Source organism: Zootoca vivipara, chromosome 13 (genome assembly GCF_965207765.1).
Source record: "Zootoca vivipara chromosome 13, rZooViv2.hap1.1, whole genome shotgun sequence".
NCBI classification, from domain to species: domain Eukaryota; kingdom Metazoa; phylum Chordata; class Lepidosauria; order Squamata; family Lacertidae; genus Zootoca; species Zootoca vivipara.
This window is the reverse complement of record NC_142596.1, coordinates 3,254,075-3,268,340: the sequence shown is the minus strand read 5'-3', so window position 1 is coordinate 3,268,340 and position 14,266 is coordinate 3,254,075. Positions and strand designations below refer to the sequence as shown.

Here is a 14,266-nt window from a genome sequence, read left to right as displayed (position 1 = left end):
CCTAGTTCTTTCTAAAACTAAATGAGCTTTAATTGGCAACCCAAATAGTTTCAATAGGGACAAATGTCAGGTTCTGCACTTAGGCAAGAAGAACCAGATGCACAAGTATAGGATGGGAGACACCTGGCTTACTAGCAGTACATGCGAAAAGGATCTAGGGGTTTTCGTAGACCACCAGAAGCTTGACATGAGTCCACAGTGTGATGCAGCTGGGGAGGGGGAGCTAATGCTATTCTAGGCTGCATCCACAGAAGTCTAGTGTCCAGATCAAAGGAAGTAATAGTCCCACTCACTTCTGCCTTGGTCAGACCACACCTGGAATACTGTGTCTACTTCTGGGCACCACAATTTGAGAAGGATGTTGACAAGCTGGAACATGTGCAGAGGAGGGCAACCAAGATGATCAAGGGTCTGGAAACCAAGCCCTACGAGGAGCGCTTGAAGGAGCTGGGTATGTTTAGCCTGGAAAAAAGGAGACTGAGATAGCCTCTTCACATATATCAAGGGCTGTCACATGGGAAAGGGAGCAAGCTTATTTTCTCTTGCTCTGAAGGGTAGGACCCAAACCAATGGCTTCAAGTTACTGTACAAGAAAGGAGATTCTGACTAAACATCAGGAATAACTTTCTGACAGTAAGAGCTGTTTGGCAATGGAACAGTCTCCTTTGGGAGTTGGTGGACTCTCCTTCCTTGGAAGCTTTTAAGCAGAGCTTGGATGGCCGTCTGTCAGAGATGCTTTAGCTGAGATCCCTTCATTGTAGGGGGTTGGACTTGATGACCCTTGGGGTGCCTTCCAAGTCTACAATTCTATGAACCTCATGCATGTTTGTCACTTTCAATGAGGCTTATCTCCAGGTGACTGAGAATAAGATTGCTATCTTAGTTTACTGAAACACTGGGTACAATCTGAGAAGGACTACACCACACAATATTGCTCAACAGTTGGTTTGTCACTGACAAGAAGGAGCACAAAAACTGTCGCACTGGCAGGATAGGTGTGGTAGCTGACTGCCATATACAAGCTGAAGACAGGAGAAGTTGCTTTTGAAGAGGGAGCAATTTAAATAATGCAGATGTAGAGAGAGCAAAAAAATCCTGATAACACTTTACTAGGGAAAACTGAAGAAGAACGGTGTATAATTTGAGGGAAAACAAATGGAGAATAGAATCAGAGAGAAGTTTTGTCTTTCTTACTGCAGGCCTTGTACATAGCAGAGAGACACTCAGCTAAACTATACTGAGAAAAAACTTACAAAGACCTACACAACCAATTGCAGCATATGCTAACACATTTCAGCCGTGGGCCAGTCCACCATCCCTCAGACCATGTGGTGAGCATGACTATATTTTGAAAAAAAAAATAAATGAACAAATTCCTATGTCTCACAAATAACCCATACATGCATTTTAAATAAAAGGGCACATTCTACTCTTGTAAAAACACGCAGTCCGTGGGCTGGATTGAGAAGGCGATTGGGCCGCATCTGGCCCACGGGCCTTAGGCTGCCTACCCCTGTGCTAACAGATCCACCACCACAATGCTTCTTGGTTAGATGACTTAAAGGTAAAGGTAAAGACCCCTGACAGTTAAGTACAATCTCTGCGCTGAAGCCAATGACACTTGTTCTTATCTTTTACTTAGGGGTGAATACATCTGTTTCATTTACTCTCTATTTCTCGTTGTACCAGTCTGAAGCTAAATTCTCTGCACCAGTTTCCAATAAATAAATAAAAAACGACATAGATATTAGTTAGCATATAGAGCAAATTTTCCCTAATAAATGGATTTTTGTATGCAATTTTGTCTAGTACTGTATACACATTTTGCAAAGCTGTATCTTAGCAATATGATGCTTTTTGGTACATTATTTTCACTAATATATGCATTTGTAAGGATGCTTTAACCCAGCATATGTGCTTTTGTACACATTACTCAGATAGAGAACTGCACTTCATTGAGAAGGTACAGTAATTCAGAAAGATGAGAATTTCAAAGAGTGCCTGGTGTCTGGTTCATGTATTGTTTCAGGAAATGTGAATTAGGTAAGTTCACCCTGAAAATGCAAAGTGAACCAAACTCCTCCTCCATTCTAGTCTGATGTCAGCATTGCCTCCTGGTCTGAGGGCAGTTGGGAACACAATTCCATTCTCCAACACCTCACTGCGGCTGCTCACCCTCAGCATCAGAGGAGCCTATTTGAGGGGGCCACCCCCCAAAAAAGTTGTTAAGTATTGCCATTCAAATGCTATATGTCATGTCATGTTATACATTTTGTGAGGTGGGGCTTACCTGGTCCACCCGCCCCCATATTTTATTCAAGTTGGCATCCCTGCTCAGCATCTACGGCCTATGGCGGATGCCTCCTCCCGCCTCATGGTAGGGGCAGCCTCAATTACACCTCATGTCCCTTCTGCCTTTTGCACACAGCTGAAAACCTATTTATGCAACAGTTAACACCTGTGCCTTACAGTGTATATTATGACTATGTTGCTGTGTTGCATGCATCTCCCACCCGTCGCCCACTGTTTTTGGGGAGGTGTAGTTTGTTTGTTTGTTTTTTCCCAATAAATTATTTAAAAATAAATAGCTTGCCCAATCTATTAGAAATTAGAGAAATTTAAAAATTGCCCCCCAAAATCCCCATTCCCCCAACATGCCCCCTAGTGGCTGAGCATGGCATTTCCTGCTTCAGTATGTTCTTCCCTCGTCATCTGCCTTTTAATGAACTATCCGGTTTATGGTAAAATATTCTGATTCTTCCTCTGTTTTCATGTTTTTATGCTTTTTATGCTTTTCCTTAAGGGGAGCATAAAACACCTTCTTAACAGCACCCCTAATTAAGAGCACATTAAACTCACACATTTGATATAGCACTTTCCAGAGCAGACACAGAGAAAAAGCAAACTTTGATTTCTGCTATAATTTCACCTTCAGTCAAAACTGAATAATTCATCACCCGGCAAAGTCTAATGTATAGATGAATGTGTAATACCCCCAAGTTGTAATAGACTTCATTAAGGCCCATTTTGGAAACGGACGCAAGTAACTGCTCTACTTTAACTGGAGTGCTGGTCTATCTGCTTTTCCATCTGTAACATCATTTTACGTATATCAAAAGGAAACGAAACTGATGGCCTCCTAAAGAGGATAAACCACTAAAGGGCAGGGTGAGAGAATCCAGCGATAAAGCCTATGAAAAAGGCTTTTTTGTTCATTATTGAGATTATTGAAAGACAGGGGCATAGCAAGGGGGGGCGGGGGCGGGCCGCCCCTGGCTCCAGTCTGGTGGGGGCAGCGTGCGGGGCAGCGCCGCCGGCCCCTGGCCCGCCCCTCGCCTCCTCCAGCCAAGCGTGCCTCGCAGAGCGCGCCACCCACTGCCGCCCAAGTGGAGCACACCGCCCGCTGCCCGAGCGCGGCGCCGCGGACAGACTGTGCATGTGTGGACATGCACAGTCCGCCCTGGCGTGTATGTCGTGACGTCACAACCAGGGGCGTACCCAGGATCAAAACTGGGGGGGGGAACCCATGGTCGTTCAGGGGCGGGGCCAAGGCACGGGAGGGGAGGGAACATGGGCGGGGCTACAGGGCCAGCGGGCCCGACGACATTGTGGTAGCGGCGGCGGCAGCCACCTTGTGCTTCTGGGGCTGGCAGCGTCAGCGGCTACCCTGCTTGGCTGGAGAGGACGGGAGGGTCGGGCAGGCGAGAAGGGGTGGCAGGGCGGGTGAGGCAAGGCACAGCCGCAGTCACGACGGCTCTGAGGCGTTGCTGCATATCAGCATATTTCAACCATGTTGTGGGTTCAAGCCCCACCTTAGGAAAAAAAATCCTGCATTGCAGGGGGTTGGACTAGATGACCCTTGTGGTCCCTTCCGACTACAATTCTATGATTCTATTGATATATTACCATAGCATATACATCATTCTGCTTTCTTGAATTGTCCTACTCCTAGGCATAGCAGCCAACTCCTAGAGGCCTAGGTGCCTCCCCCCCCCCAATTACTGGTAAATACCGTATTTGAAAGAGTCATCCCCCCCATGTTGATGGGCTTTCTATGTGGGGCTTATCTGCCCCCCCCCCCAGTATTTTATTAAGGATGGAAGAGGGAGGGAAGGAAGGAAGAAATAGAGAGAGGGATAACTCATATTTGTGGGTGCCTCTGGGTGACGCTGTGATGCTGGAACTCTGCAGCAAGAGGAAGATACTGGTACGCCTGTACAGGAGCCTTGTGAGCAGCTTTCTCTCTGCTTGATACAGATGCAGGAGGAGGGGCAGACTGGAACACCACTGCTTTTTATAAACATCACTGTGTCTATCAAAGTTACAGCCCCCCTTTCTTATTCACTTCCTTTTAGCCTTGCAGAGCCACCTTAGTCAAATTGAATCCTCTGCACCCTCATTAAATCACCAATAGAACTCTTAATGCGATCCCTGAATGCTCATTAACAACTCCCACTGAAGAACAATAGGGTGAAGTGGTGAGCTATCAAATCTTGCCTGCTCCATTGTCTTAACTGCTTAACTACCAGTAGCCACTATACTTTATTTATTTGATGTGTTTTTGTTACAGCTGTGTTCCCGCCCGCCCCCGCCCCCAGCAAGCGGAGACCGAGCTGCTCTCGCTAAAGCAAAGCCCTTTCCACTTCAGTTTTTGGAGGGGAAAAGTGCTGGTTATGGTCTGTAAAATACATTAATTTTTTGCTTCTGGGGGGGGGGGGTAGCTGGCCCCCTGCCTACGCCCATGGTCACAACATATGCGTCAGGCCACATCATGACATCATGACGCACGCACCAGGGCGGACTGCATATGTGCCGCCCCGGGCAGCCCAGCAGCACCGTTCACCACTGTTGAAAGAATCTCAATACTATGCTTTCTAATGTTTTGCAGGTGAAGAGGAGACTTGTACAATGTGCTCCTACCCTTCTCATGTCTCCACCAATTTATTTCACACCACTGAAGGCCCTATCCTGCCTGGCATATGGAGGCTGTATTCAGCATACACTGAAACAGCTTCCATCCACTGCTTTTAAACAATCAAGCTGTGGGCTGTCCTTTTCCTTTAAAAATATAGTAGAATATAACAGTGGTTCAGAACATACCCTAGGCCACGTTCCAGTGGGCTTGAAATGGCAGGATGTGCACTGCTATGGTGTTTGTGCACATTTATTTATTTAAGAACATTAGAAGAGCCTGCTGGATCAGACCAAAGGGGGAGACATCTAGTCCAACACCCTGTTCTCACAGTGGCCAACCAAATGTCTGTGGGGAACCTGGAAGCAGGCTCTGAGCACAGGAGCCCCCTCCCCACCTGTGGCTTCCAGCAACTGGGATTCAGAAGCATTAACGCCTCCCACCATGGAGGCTTCATGGCTAGCAGCTATCGGCCGCCCTCTCCTCCATGACTGGCTAAACCTCTCTAAAAGCCACCCAGCTTGGTGGCCGTCACAGCCTCCTGGGGGAGCAAGTTCCATAGGTCAACTCTGTGCTGCTTGAAGGACTTCCTTTGATCTGTGCTGAACCTTTCACCATTCAGCTTCACTTGATGCCCACAAGTTCTAGTGTTATGAGAGAGAGAGAGAGAAAAGAATTTGTCTAGCCACTTTCTCCATGCCATGAATAATTTTATAAACTCCCACCATGCCATCTCTTACACACCTTTTCTCTAAACTAAGAAGTCCCAAATGCTGCAACCTTTCTTCATAGGGAAGTCACTCTGTGCCCTTGAAAACTTTGGTTGCTCTTTTCTGAAACTTTTCCAACTCTACAATATTTTTGCCTGCCATCCCAATCTCCAAGTAGTGAGATTCCAGGAGTTTCCCCAGGGTTTGGTTTCCTTCAGAATGAGGCACAGCAGATTGTGGTGTTTTTATGATATATAGTTTATTTACACATTCATTCATTCATTCATTTACAGAACCACTTCCTTTGCTACCTTAATGGGCCATGCTGGCCATTACCACAACAGGAAACTAGCCTGGCTATTCCAGGAATTAAATCCGCACTGGATCCAGGAAGTAGAGGATGGCTCTAATTCATATTTCACAGGAGTCCTTTGGACATCGTTATCATCAATAATATATGAAATAATTTGCCAAGTACTGTAGATGAAAAAGAATCTTTTTTACATTTGCCCTCTAGCATACTTTCATTTTTGAGTTAATTTTTCAACAGTGGCTATAGACCAGTTTTGACTATAAAATAATAAATCCTTATTTAATCCTTCTAAATATTTCCATTTTCTTGCAATAACCACCATGGCAATTAACAATAAATATAGAATCAACGCTTTATTCAAACCATCCTCCATCCATATCCCTAACCAAAGTGTGCTGAAAGGTTGGTCCTTTGTTTCATCATCCAACATCCACACACCGGTAATTAAAGAACTAGAGTGTCAGTTGCATCTCTTTGCTTAACCCTACACAAAGCCATTCCCATAGCATAAGACAAATAAGGGTCATAAAAACAAAACATTTTTACAAGAAGCAGGATTAATAATAGCCCATAGTAGATCATCATTTGCAGGGAAGGGTGGTAGCTCAGCAACAAAGGATCTGCTTTTCATGCAGAGGGCCCCAGGGTTGATCTTAGGCTGCGTACACACTACTACACCATTAATGTGCATTGGAAATTTGGAAGCACATTTTCCCCTAACAGAATTCTGGCCACTGCTGAGAATTCTGACTCTATGACGGGTAAACTACAGCGCCCAGAATTATTTGAGGGGGGGGGGAAATGTACTTTAAAGGTATATACCCACTGCTTGTCAGAGGAGACAATGCTAGACCAGAAGGACCCAGCAAAAGGCAGTTTCCAATGTTATGGACACAACACAGGAGTCCTGGGTTCAAATCACCTAGTTCTGCTAGATATTACAGTGGTACCTTAGGTTCTCAAATGCCTTGGTTCCCAAACACCAAAACCCCGGAAGTAAGTGTTCTGGTTTCTGAATGTTTTTCGGAAGCCAAACATCCGATGTGGCTGTTGGCTATTGTTTCCTGGGCGCCTGCACCAATTAGAAGCTGCACCTTGGTTTTCAAGCATTTCGGAAGTGAAACGGACTTCCAGAACAGACTAAGTTTGGTGCTTTTGCTAATTATTTTGAGTTTTTTGTTTTTGAGGCTTTTTTGGTTAATTTGTTTTTGTGACTTTGTGGATGATAATTTTTATCATCTACAATACTGTTGTACGTATTTATTTTATAGTACAGTACATTGATTATTGCTTTCATTTTATGGATCAATGATCTCGCTGGATAGTAAAATTCATGTTAAATTGCTGTTTTAGGGGTTGTTTTTAAAAGTCTGGAACAGATTCATCTGTTTTGCATTATTTTCTATGGGAAAGTGCGTCTTGGTTTTGGAATGGACTTCCGGAATGGATAAAATTTGAGAACCACTGTATTGCTGTCTCTGCACTTCAGGTTTCTTCTACCTGAAAAAGGGGGAAATATAAATTGCAATATCACAGACTTTCTCAGATGCATTATACATCACACACACACACACACACACACACGGTGTGCTCTGCTACAGTCCTGATTAAATTATGCAGAATTGTCATGAAATTGAATCCTTGCACTGTCAGGGGAGGGTCACATGCAGCCAGATCTTGCAAGGGAGATGCATGCATGGATGCAAGGAGGTGATCAAAGTTGCTCTTGTATGGAGGCACAGAGAATTCTGCCCCTGCCCCATCATTGCTGAACGTGGCCACCTAAAACAGGGACACTCTTTTTCTAATAATAACACCAGCAACAACTCAGCATAACCACAAGGAAACCCAAAAAAGATTTAAGTGAAAACTCCCTATACAGGGGCGGTCTACCCACTAGCGAGAATGCAGAAGCATCACAAAGGCTATTTCAAGCGGAACCTCCCTACACAAAGGCAGTCTACATTTGAATCTCGGCTTGCAACCCTATCTGGACCAAGCAAGCTTCCAGCAGCACCGTAGGGGCTACTTTGGCGGAACCTTCCATACAGGGGCAGTCTACCCTCGAACCCCAGCTTGCAACTACCTCCGCGCCAGGCCAGTTTCCAGGAGCTCCGCAAGGACTGCTCCAGCGAAGCCTCCCCGTGCAGGAGCAGTCTACCTCGGACCCCCACCCCCAGTGTGCACCTGGGGCCAGCCAGCTTCCCCCGAAGCCCCGCGCCCGGCTTGGCCTCGTTGGGAAGCCCCGGAGGAGGGCTGCAGACTGGAGCTGCGCGGCTCCATGCAGGTTCCCGGGCGCGCTCGGCGCACTCAGCTTCCCGGGTTAATTAGTAGTCTCCGTGTGTGGCTGTGAAGCAGGAGAAGAGCCGTACAAAAGAGCCGTTGCAGCTGCGGCGGCTGCTGCTGCTGCTCTCCTCCTCCTCCTCCTCCTCCTCCTCCATCATCCAGACTCTGCCTGCCCCCTTCCTCCTCCTCCTCCTCCTCCTCCTCCTCCTCCTCCTCCTCCTCCTCCTCCTCCTCCTGGTCTCCATCCTCAGGCCGCCCGCAAGGAGTCCAGTTCCTTCCTCGGGGGAGGACAAATCATCCCCGCCTTGCCCTGGCCAGGTAAGGAAGGGGCGCGCGCAAGGCTGGGCTGTGCCCACCAGGGAGGGAGGGAGGGAGGGAGGGCGAGCGAGCGAGACAAAGCCCCAGCCCTCAAGGGGATAGATGGGGATGGGCGCAAAGGGCTTTTAAGCTCCCAGCTCTCCTGTGCATCCTGAACAGAGGTGGGTGTTTTCTGCATGGATGCCACCCGCTCCTGGGGGCTCCTTTATTCTCGAAAGTAAGGGGGGGGGGAGATCGAGCCATAGCTAGAGGCGCAGAAACCCTGAGCCTTGCAGGCTACGCTTCTTGGATTGGGGGGGGGGAATGCAGACACACTCCTATTGCACAGGGTGGGATGATGAGGTCCCATGAATAGTGCTCGTCCTTCCCTCTCTGCATTGGGGGGGTAATGCCCTCGGAGGACACACCTGTACCCCCCCTTCATACCCCTCCCCCGCTCAACTTTTGGCAGTGCAATGCAGGATGCTGCCTAGGGCGCTGCATTCCTCTTTGCCACCCTTCCCGGCTTCTCTCTCTCTTTCCATCTCTGCACATCCCTTCCCACCCCCCAAAAGAAATCCACCCTCCACCCACAGTTCCCTTCCCTACTGGGAGGAGAGCGTGGACTTGTGTGTCGGAAGTCATAATAGCCTTATCTCACAAGGTATATATTGTTGTTGTTATTTATTTTAAAGCAGTGCAGGTGATTTGGGTGCAGATAGAGCAAAGTGCATGAGAACTGTGCAAGTGTGTACTGCAGGGGCTTGGAGAGGTTGGGGGGGGTTAGATGTTATCCAGTTTCCTTCTCCCCCCCCTCCACTGAAAAGCACACATTTATGTTGGGGAGAGGGAGCAGAGCACTTAGAAGTATCACAGTCCTTTGGGTATTTCATTGGTTTGTTTTTGTCTTATTAAGCATTTTCTGCCAAGATGTGGGTGATGAGGGCAAGGCAATGCCCCCCCCACTAGGCTGGCCAATCTGTTGCTATGGCTTGGGGCTCAGAGGAATGAACAGTTGTGCCTGTATGCAGGGAGGTTTGGGTTGTGTATGTCTGGTTTGCAAGGAGACATGGAGACTAAGCAGGGAGATTTTCTCCTCCTGGCACAACCATGGCATATTTTTTCTTCTCTGCTATTGTGGGATTTGCAGAGAGGGAGAGAGACATTTGCTAGCCAAGCCACGGCTGGCTGATCTCCCTCATGCAGGGCGCACAGGAGGGGGAGAACAGTCTCCATCCAGAAAAGAGGCAAGGAGAGCAGAACCTTCCTTAAGACCCCCACGTCTCTTCACTGTCATTCCTTGTGATGTGCCCTCTTTCAACACTGAATTTTATTTATTTTTAAAAAAAACTTGTTCTGTGATTTAATCCTTGTGATAGAAGTCCTGTGGCATCTGAAAGATTAGCAGATTGATCATAGGGTGAGCTCAGATGCATATGATTAGCCGGACTGACACATCTGCCCCCCCCCCCAGGATTTGTGTCTCCAGCATGGACTTCCTGATACACAGGATTGTCAGGTGTAAAATGAAACTAGATGTCAGGGCAGAAGACCAGGCGCTCCACCCCACCCCACCCCGCTCTGAAGGGTATGGGGAACAGGAAGGGGCTGGACGATTGTTTGGTCCAGAGTCCAAAATTGAGTAATGCCACCTGCATGGGACAGAGTCCTCCAAATCCTCTTCCAACCACATTTTGACCTTCTATATGTCCAGATATCACACGTGTGTTCTGACCTTGTATATTGCTCCCAGGTGCGCAATGCTGATGGATTGGCAGTAGATTTGTTTTAGTCAAGTTGGAAGAAGGGAAACCAGGGAAATTCAGCATATCTTCCCCCTTTTCTCTCCCCGAGTTTTCCATATATGTGGATATAGGCCTCCGGTGTAGCAACTGAATTGAAGCTTTTGATCGAGTTATTTCCTCCCCTCCGTAATGAGGTCTGGAGGGAGAAGCTACTCAATTAAAAATTCTCCGCTTCATCTTTCTTGGGGTAAACAGCGTGACAAATTATAACCTGGTTTTCTTCTCTCTATTCACCCCCCCATCTTTATTCTGCTTGGATAATAATTCTCTCAGATGTTAGCACTGGATGAGGGGGGGGGAGTGGGTTCCCCTCCCTCATCTAGCCCTTAAACACTGAAATTGGGACACAGACCAGAATACTTGAATTGCTGGCAGAATACTTGAATTGCTGCATTAATGAAATTATTGTGCTTGGTGCTCCATACCTCCTGGCAGCATTTGTAACATGGAGATGGGTCCTCCGATGTTCATGTGTCAAGGGAGGTTGGGCAATGTGCTATGTGTGCCCCCAGTGAGAAAGTGTGCACTAAAAAAACAACCCACCCCAACCCACCCCTCTTATGTAGATTGTAGAAATGCTGAATCCTGCCTATGGAGGTGTGGGCTTGCCACAGGCCAGTTGGCATCTGTGGCTGAGTATTTCCACCTCAAAGCCTGAGGCTGCCTGCCCCATGCCTGATGTCGGTGTGGGTAGGTTCAGCACTTGCTGCGCATGGATAGCGCTGGTGGAAGGCTAGGTTTCTAAGACCTGCAGAGTTGGGGCCTGCCTTTGGAGGGTGTCCAGGGCCTGACTCTGCTTTCGGTCCAGAAGGCAGCAGTGATGACAGAAATTATAGGCCCCATTGAACATGGTGGGACCTCTGAGCAAACATGCATAGCCCTTATGGCGTGGTCTCTGGAAATCTCTCTGGTTACCAATATGCCTCACTCTATCAAATTCTTCTTAGTCTTTCCTCTAACACACAGGGTGATTGATCTTGTGTCATGATGTCTACACAATATGCATTTTTCTGTCATCCCCCCTCACGGCCTTTTATTTCCTCTGCTGGACTAGGGAGACCTGGGTTCAAATCCCCACTCAGCCACAACTTGAAGCAATCACATTCTCTGAGCCTGAGCTTCTTGGAAGAAGGTTGGATTTCGAAATGTAATTGTAATTGTAAAAAGCATTGGAGCCTTGCTCAAGCTCTGTTACCGGATGGTCTGGTTTTTGGTGTTCGCTGAGATGCAGACTTGGGTTCGGGCTGCAGCAAAAAGAGGAACATTTGCTGGGCATTGGTTTTTACTTTATTAGTTACATATATAAAAAGAACACCAACAGATCCCCCCCTTCCCATTATGTGACACTTCAGAATTTCTAACTCTTCCAGTTTGCTTATTGCCGATACTGTTCTCCTTCAGTGCAAGGCATATTATCCTTTTTCTCTGGTGTCCTTGTAAAGATGGGAAACAGAAAGACTGAAGGCTCTCAGACTTGATGCTCTGTTTTGATAAGTCTTCCCAGTGAAATGCCTGAAATATTTGATTATTTATTATTGTGTTCAGTTACATTTTACTTTTATCTGACTGCATAATAAATAAAAATGGGGTGGGGGTAAATTGTAACATGGATTAAGGTTTTCCCCATGTTGTGGGGGAGGTAAATGATTTGCCCCTGGGATACCATTCTTACCGTAGCTGCAGTTTTGAGAAGGGCTTAACATGCAGTTCCGATTTGAGGGTTTGGTCCTTTCATAAATGTTGCTGTGAGGATGTTGTGGATTGGCTCTTGGGGTTTGTGATGCAAGCTTGGGGCTGGGAGGTTGTCTCAGCTTAGCCTCATGGGGGTGGGCAACGTGGATCTCTTGGGTGTTGCTGAACTGAAGAGCCCATCACCTTTCACCATGTAGGCTGTGGCTGATAGGAGTTGTGGTTCCACAGCTGCTGGGGTGTGTGCGTGTGTGCCAAGTTGGCTACTGCTAGCCTCGTGGAATGGGCCACCAGCAATTAGAGCAGCAGCTTGGCAGACTTGACTCCTGGACTGGCTGGGAAGAGATGTGGTGTGTAAACTGATTACTGTACTCTTTCATGCTACTGAGGCTACAGGTGTGGGGGAAATGTGATTCAGTTCACATTTAAAGGTGGATCTATTTGATTCATGCTTTGCAAAATGATACAAGAACCAAAACAAAGCCATCGTTTGAAATTTGCACTTCTCCAAATTTTGCAGTGCTCTTCTCCCACCAAGTAATGTGTGCAAAATGCATAGAGTTAGGCAAAGTGTATCTCAAAATGCATATGTTACATACAAAATTCTGTATTAGTGTTAGGCAGATTTGCATACCAAAAATTGCATACAAAAATGTGTTTATTGGGAGAATTTTGTACGAAATGTTTCACAAACTGTACTCTAAACAAAATTAAAAAAAATTCCTTCCAGCAGCACCTTAGAGACCAACAAAGTTTGTCATTGGTATGAGCTTTCATGTGCATGCACACTTCTTCAGATACATGCACACGAAAGCTCATACCAATGACAAACTTAGTTGGTCTCTAAGGTGCTGCTGGAAGGATTTTTTTATTTTGTTTCGACTACGTCAGACCAACACGGCTACCTACCTGTAACTAAAACTGTACTCTAGTACAGCCTCGCAAATAAATCCATAAAACCTAGTAGCCCAGACGAAATGTTACCTAGCCAATCCCCCCCCCCCATTGTTAGTCATTTTGTACCTTTAAAGGGGGGAAAATGCACACCGGATGCACACATGCATGCACACACATATGTATATGTAATTTATGACTTGCTCCTTTGGGGCAATTCTTACAACTAGGCAAGTGGCTATCTACAAACCGGTTCAGGTGGCCATACCATGAGCCCAGCAGTGCTGACACAATTAGGCTTGCCTGTATAGGGATCTCTTTCTTACTTTCAAGTAAGAGTCCCTGTCTGCACATAATGGATAGGGGGCAGGCTAAGCCCCCTGATCCGAGAGTGAGCTGGTATGACAGCTTCTGGAGAAAGGATGGAACAGAGCTTGCCATCACCAAGGTCATGGGTTTCAGGCATGTCCCATTTATCATATTTGTAATATGTGCTTTTAACTTTAATGTAAAATACAATATTTTGGTATCAAAATATGTGTGTATGCCTTAGGGAATGCTTATTTGGTTAAGGCATATTAAAATATATATAATTTCTCACCCAACTCTCTCCATGATTTTTAAATTTTAATTTGCACTCCACCCCAGGTCACCCCAAATCAGTTCCTCTTTAATGCATCTTACCCCTAATTAATTTCCCGACAGATCCTGCTCCATATCAAATCAATTCTCCCTGTTCACTGCCCCCCTTAGGGAAAGTCATCTTCTGCTAATTTATTCCCTCAAATTAGCATCATACAAAGGAAGCCAGATCTCCAGCCCAAGTCAGTTTCTCCCAAATGCATTGCCCACCATAGGAACACTTGGGACTGGGCTCCAAAGCTTAACCTTAGCAATACCACTGATTTGACACGATGCCACTTCTTCAACTGCTCCTCCTTGTGGTTCTCTGTGCCTCCTGTCTCCTGGTTTCAGACCTCAAACTATTAAGTAACTCAATTCTAGTTTTACTGAGTTGTGAGAAAACCCAGCTCTCCATCCTAACCCCAAGAAATTGTTTGCCTCTCTGTCAAAACATTTTAGGGTTGACCCTAAAATGTGTTTGTGATGGATTTTTGCTATGGCTGCATCTTTTCCCTTTCCCTTTTTGCTTGAATGTTTTGCTAATCTCCTTCTTAAAAACAAAACAAAACTTTTATTTGCACACCTATCATTTTAAAAGCCTCATGGGCAGCCACCACAGAAGGGAGCAGAGCTTGGGTCCCACTCAAAGACATCCTGTTACCTGACCAGGAGGCTGGTGAAGTACAACCCCTTAGCTTGGACTTGCATTCAGTGACACTTAAGATTAACCTACTGA

The 14,266-nt window shown here is 46.4% G+C and overlaps 1 protein-coding gene across 3 annotated transcripts in view; it reads left to right on the top strand.

Annotated features, from left to right (window-relative positions):
* Positions 1 to 7,811: 7,811 nt before the first annotated feature.
* The window catches only part of APBA2 (amyloid beta precursor protein binding family A member 2), a 100,996-nt gene continuing 94,541 nt past the window's right edge, over positions 7,812 to 14,266 (top strand). Inside the window, exon 1 of one of the 3 annotated variants that reach the window (XM_088657318.1) lies at positions 7,812 to 8,539. The gene's annotated coding sequence lies outside the window, so the exon portion shown is untranslated. The remainder of the gene's footprint in view (positions 8,540 to 14,266) is intronic. The other 2 variants (XM_035132241.3, XM_088657319.1) reach the window with 2 other exon arrangements.